A 5,613-nucleotide genomic window follows, 5' to 3' on the forward strand; every position below is an offset into this window, starting at 1 on the left:
TGGAGGTTCCTCATTAATAAGTATAATGATCTATAAAGTAACTAAATAAATTTTTATAAATTCCTGATCTTATTTACTTTAGAAAAAAATTGTGAATTTGTATGCTAATCCATAAAATTGCTAATGCACTTTATTGGTCGTTAGTGAAGAGTGTGTAGTTAAGCAGCACACTAACAGAGACTAATAAAGAGTGGCAATGGGTGTCGGGTAAATTATCACTGATTCATGGAGTGTGTGTGGCTGACTGATATGGGCTTATTTAGTCATAGAAATCATTCATTATTTTATTAATTATTGTTGATTTTATAACATTTTATGGACACAAGGTACTCAATTAGCTTAATAAATCAATTTCAGCAATAAAAGACATGCTTGGATGAAAATCGAAGAGGATTGAGTGATTAGAAGCTTGGAGATCAAGGACTAAAGGAAGAAGCTAAACGAAGAAACTCGACGAGTTTTTAGCATAAACTCGACGAGTTTATTAGAATATTCTAGATTTAAGGATGCCTTGCCGTACACGCTGAACGCGCGAATTATTAAAGAAACTCGTCGACTTATTCTCAAAAACTCAACGAGTTGGGTCGATTTTTGGAAACTATAAATAGATAACTTATAGGCCCGAAAACCTAACTTTTGCTGGAGGGTAGCTGCGACTTTTGAAGACCAGAAGGGTTCTTGGAGCTGCTATTTTCGAGATTTCAACATAAGAGACAATTTCAAAGAGAATCAAAGGAAAATAATCATTCTTCTTTTCTTAATCTTTGTTTTGAACCATGTTTGAATCATTAGATTTTGATTTTAGGTTATTATTTGCTTTAGATATGAGCTAAAAGCTTTTTACTTCTGTTTGGATGAGATAATCTTATGAATATGGTTTGATTGAGTGGTTGAATTGATATTAATTTGGTTATTCATCTTGTTAAGCTTATTAAAGATCCTTATGTATTGATGATAAATATCTTTAGTTAACAAATAAGTAATTGAGTTGCATGAATATCTTCTTGATTACTTGATTCATATAGTTTTATGAATATAAGATTGTATGCCTAGGAATAATGAATATAAAACTAGGGTTAACTATAAAATGTGTAAATCAATGTGTGAGCATGTGTGATGAACAACCATACAGAAGTTGATTGAATTGAACAAATTTAATTAACTATTGTTATAAGTCTTGCTTGATACGAACTGAACACTAGGAAACTTGTTAAATTAATCACTTGATCACTGTTTGAATTAACTTGTCTACTAAAGGATTGGTAATAATGGACATGAATCCAATCACATTAGGAATCGGTAACCATTAACATATTAATTCACTGCATTTGCCACGAAATCAACCTTAGGAATAAGTGAATCGAATCTAAACAGAAGTCTCTTTTATCATTGAATCTAGTTGTCCCTTCTTATTCTTCTTAGTTGTTAATTGTCTTTGTTTGAAGGTTAATTGATTGATTAAGTTTTTAGTCTTGAAAAACTAGAGAAAACTCCCCTCTTTTATTAATTGTTTTTAGTTAGGTAGTACTAGTATTTAATTTGATTGTTACCGTTCCCTGTGTTCGATACCCTACTTGCTTAAACTAAACTACTATCGATAGGTACACTGCCTGCGTGTGTTTATTTACATTTGAGTTTGTTCGGATTAAAACTAGTTTGTTTAACACACATTAAGTTTTTGGTGCCGTTGCCGGGGAACGGTTCTAATAATTATATTGTTTGCTGGTATTATCGATCCTTTGTGTTAGATCTTTCTTGCATAAAGTTACCTGTTTTCAGTTCTTATTTATTTTCTATAGTTTTGAATTAAAACTCGTCGAGTTTATTCTTAAAACTCGTCGAGTTTATTCTTAAAACTCGTCGAATTTATTCTAATGTTAACAGTTTCGTAAATTCTTCGTTTTTGTTTGTTTTACGCTTGTTTTTTTGTTTTATTTCAAGTTTTTCTGACCCGAGGCTCCAGTTCTACACAAGTACCACCCGTAGACAATCCAGAGTTGATTATTCGCAAACAAAGAGGAAAAGGGATCGAGTCCGACACATCCACGTTTGGTGAAGAAAGCAATTCCGATCAAGGAGATAATATGGCCGACATCGCTGACATACCGATGGGAGATTACAAGAAGCGCATAAGATATGGTACCGGGCCGGGACTCGTGCAACCTTCAATCCCAGCTACCGCCAATTTTGAGTTGAAGGGTCACATCCTTGCACAACTAAAAGACATTCCATTCCATGCAAAGGAGCACGAAGATGCCTACAAGCATATTGAAGAAGTTATGGACGTTGCTGAGTATTTCCATATGCCAAATGTGCCTCGCGATACTGTCTTACTACTGATGTTACCGGTTACATTCAAAGGAGCCGCGAAGGAATTGTTGAAATCTTTACCCCCGGATCCATTACAACATGGCAAAAGATGCGCGAGGAGTTCGTTGACCAGTTTTTTCCACCTTCTAAGATTGCAAAATTTAAGAAAGCAATTGCTAACTTTGAGAAATTGCCGGGAGAGGCAATCTATGAGGTGTGGGAAAGATATAAGGGGTTAATAAGAAATTACCCTCAAAACGACCTAAACGTGCAACAAGAGGTTTCTATCTTTTATGATGGCGTGAATGTCACAACCAGGAAATTACTAGACTCCCAAGGACCCCTCACGAAGAAAGCACCAGCTGTCATTAAAACATTGGTGGAAGAATTCTCCAAACATTCAAGAGAATACCATAATCCAAGGAACGATGCAACTAGAGGCATGGTTAACTCAGTTTCCAATGACATGGCAGTAATGATGGACAAACTAGAAAGTATGGATCATAGGATGACAAAGATGGATCAATCCATCCATGCCATAAGGGTGGGTTGTGACAATTGTAGTGGTCCCCATCTTACTAAGGATTGCGATCTTGATGAGAACGGCAACCGGAAGGCACAAGTTTGTTATTCGAGTGGCGATAGGTTTGATGATGACTGGCGAAAGCCCAAGAAGGAATGGCTCCCTTATGATGAATATAAGAAGGCAAAGGAGGAGAAGTATAGGCAAAAAGCACACGGGTTTTATCAAAAAGAAGAACCGGCACAAGAGAAGAAGACGGACCTTGAAGCTATGTTAACTCGATTCGTTTGTGCTTCCGAGAAAAGGCACGACGAATCCGATGCAGCCATTAGAGATCAACAAAAGATGATGAAGGAGCACCAAACCATGATGATGGATCAACAAGCTCTGCTCCGGAATCAGCAAGCTTCAATCTTGAATATTGAAAAATAGCTTGGGCAACTTGCCAAGCACTTCAACGAAAGAACACCAAGCGGGCTTCCTAGTGACACGGAAAAAAAATACAAAGGGCGCGCATATTAACATAGTGACAACAAAGAGTGGGAAGATAGTCACACTCCTCACTCCAATCCTAAGTACAGATCAAAAAGAGGCAAAAGAAAAAGATCAAGAAAATCTGAATTCACCAACAGTAGACAAAACTCGTCGAGTTCCTGACAAAAAATCGACGAGTTTCGCACCTGATGAGCAAAATAATTCCAAAGCTGAGCCATTTAAGCCACCATTACCATTCCCGGGCCGAGCTCGACAAGAGAAGCAGAATGAAGACTACTAGAAGTTCCTGGAGCACATAAAGGCCTTACAAATCAACATTCCGTTCATCGAAGCAGTCGCGAAAATGCCAAAGTACGCAAAGTTCCTAAAAGAACTTCTCACAAATAGAAAGAAAATGGAGGAAGCATCCAAGGTATTCTTAAATGAGAACTGTTCAGCTGCAATGTTAAACAAATTACCAAAGAAAAAAGGTGATCCAGGTAGCCTAACCATTCCTTGCCAATTCGGGAATTTAGCCACTAGCTATGCATTGGCCGATTCGGAGGCAAGTGTGAACCTCATACCATACTCTTTCTTTAAAAAGCTAAACCTTCCGGAATCGAGACCAATCCGAATGGCGATCCACTTAGCAAACAAGACGGTAACATTTCCCAAGAGGTATATGTGAAGATTTATTAGTAAAAGTCGATAAGTTTGTCTTTCCGGCAGATTTCATTGTGCTAGATATGGAGGAGGACCGTCAAGTTCCAATAATCCTTGGAAGACCATTTTTTAATACCGCGGGTGCCATAGTAGACATATGAGACTCAAGGCTTACCCTTCGAGTGGCGGAAGACTCAGTTATTTTTGGAATGGATCAAGCCATGAAACATTCGAAGTGCAGTGATGATACTACCTTTTCAGTAGATGTCTTGGAAGAATTATTAGAAGAATGGAAAGAAGACGAAACAAGCAAGCACGTTTCGACTTCAGAAGATGATTTTGATGTTGAGAGAGATTTGAAAGAATTAGAAAGTCTGCTTGAAGAATCAGAATACGAAGAACTGATAAAGTGCATAGAACAAGAAACTCGACGAGTTTCTACAAAAAATCGGGATCTGAGGAAACTTTTGTTCTAAACTCGTCGAGTTTAATTCCAGAACTCGACATGTTTGGTGTTCAGAGCACACAATTGGAGCTGAAAACGTTACCAGAACACTTAGAATACGCATTTCTCGAAGAAGGTGAGCAGAAGCTTGTGATCATTGCATCGGACCTCACCGCAATTGAAAAAGATCAATTAGTTAAGGTTTTGAAGAAAAGAAAGAACGCCATTACATGGAAAATCACCGACATAAAGGGGATAAGCCATTCTTATTATTCTCATAAAATAATTCTTGAAGAAGGAGCAATGTCAGTGGTGCAACATCAAAGGCGTTTAAACCCAAATATGCAAGAGGTAGTTAAGAAGGAGGTGGTAAATCTATTGGATGCAGGGATCATTTATTCAATTTCCGATAGTCCATGGGTAAGTCCCGTTCAAGTAGTGTCGAAGAAAGGAGGAATGACAGTCGTGGCGAACGAAAAGAACGAGCTTATTCCTACGCGAACGGTAACCAGTTGGCGAGTATGCATCGATTATCGAAAGCTAAACGATGCTACTTGCAAAGACCATTTCCCTTTACCCTTTATTGATCAAATGCTTGAAAGATTATCCAGTCATTGCTATTATTGTTTTTTAGATGGGTTTTCAGGTTATTTCCAAATACCAATCGATCCGAATGATCAAGAGAAAACCACCTTCACCTGTCCTAGTGGAACGTTTGCATACCGACGAATGCCTTTTGGGTTGTCCAATGCGCCTGCCACTTTTGAACAATGCATGACGGCAATATTTCACGATATGGTGGAGAAGTATATGGAAGTATTCATGGATGATTTTTCCGTGTTTGGTTCTTCTTTTGATAATTGTCTTACTAATCTTGACTTAATACTTGCTAGGTGTGAAAAGACCAATTTAGTTTTGAATTGGGAAAAATGCCATTTCATGGTTAAAGAAGGCATTGTGTTAGGTGATAAAGTGTCCAAGGCGGAGATTGAGGTGGATCGAGCGAAAATTGACACCATTGCTAAACTACCACCACCAACCAATGTGAAGGGTGTTAGAAGTTTTTTGGGTCACGCGGGTTTTTACCATCATTTTATAAAAGACTTTTCTAAAATAACTTGAACTTTAACTCAACTACTTTTAAAAGATGCACCTTTTAATTTTTCAACAGAATGTTTAAATGCTTTTGAAATATTGA

This window comes from Lactuca saligna, chromosome 8 (assembly GCF_052625555.1).
Source record: "Lactuca saligna cultivar CGN05327 chromosome 8, ASM5262555v1, whole genome shotgun sequence".
NCBI classification, from domain to species: domain Eukaryota; kingdom Viridiplantae; phylum Streptophyta; class Magnoliopsida; order Asterales; family Asteraceae; genus Lactuca; species Lactuca saligna.